The sequence below is a fragment of the Parus major genome, unplaced genomic scaffold, assembly GCF_001522545.3.
Source record: "Parus major isolate Abel unplaced genomic scaffold, Parus_major1.1 Scaffold379, whole genome shotgun sequence".
Taxonomy (NCBI): Eukaryota; Metazoa; Chordata; class Aves; order Passeriformes; family Paridae; genus Parus; species Parus major.
The window spans coordinates 9037-10051 of NW_015379300.1; positions in this window are offsets into that span (position 1 = coordinate 9037).

Sequence of the window (1015 nt, forward strand, 5' to 3'; positions counted from 1 at the left end):
TTTTGGGATCTTTGCCGCCCGGGAAAGGCGGGAGAAGGAAGATTGGATTTTCCGGGAGGGGGTGGGAATTCCCTCCATTCCCAGCCGGAAGCGTTCCCGCATCCCAAAATCCCAACCCAGACTGGCGAGCCAAGGGTTTGGTCTCGGCCGTGTCCGGATAAAACATTCCAATCTCCCATCCGGCTCCGGAGGGAATCGCGGCTCTTTCCCGGCGCCCACCCTGATCCCGGAGACCCCGGGAGATTCCTGGGAAAGGGGAAAAATCGGGATTGGGGGCGGATTGCGGCACGAGCTCTCCTTCTTTTTGTACACAACGGATGTAAATAAAACTGCCTTGGCCTTTCCTTCCGTTTCCACGATCCCTGCAGCGCCTCCCGTCTGGATTTTTTCCGGGATCGGGGTGGGAAAAGGACGGAGGGTGAGGATTGGGGTGGGAGTTTGGGCTGGTTTTCCCTCTTTTCCCAAAAAAACTGTCGGGATTGGAAGGTGTTTTCCCATCCCAGATCCCAGTTGGAAAACCGGGATGGAGGGGGATGATCCGTCGGCGTATCCGTGGAAGAGCCGACGGCAGCGGAGCCGTTCCTCGGGGCCAGGAGGAGATCCCGGGAATTCCGGCTCCCAGGAGGAAGCGACGTCAGGAATCTTTTCCCGCTGGGAAAGGGCACCCAAAAATTTAGGAGCAGCATTCCAGAGGGTCCGAAGTGTCCGGATCCGATCCTCTGCGGGATTAAGGAAATCCCGATCCTGGGAATTTTTGAGGGTGGGTGATTCCCACGGGGGAGGGAGAAGAGAAATCCAGGGAAGGGGTTTGGGATTCCCGGGGCTGAATCCAAAGGGATCGGGAAAAGAGGGCTGGGATCCATCCACACTTCCTGAAAAACCTGGGATGGGGGGAGGAGACGCTGCCCAAGGAATGGGATGAGCCTTGAGGTTCTGTCCCATCCAAACCATTCCATGATTCCAGGATTATCCCGAAATCCGTGGCTAGAGGAATCCCGAGGAGCGAGGATTTGGG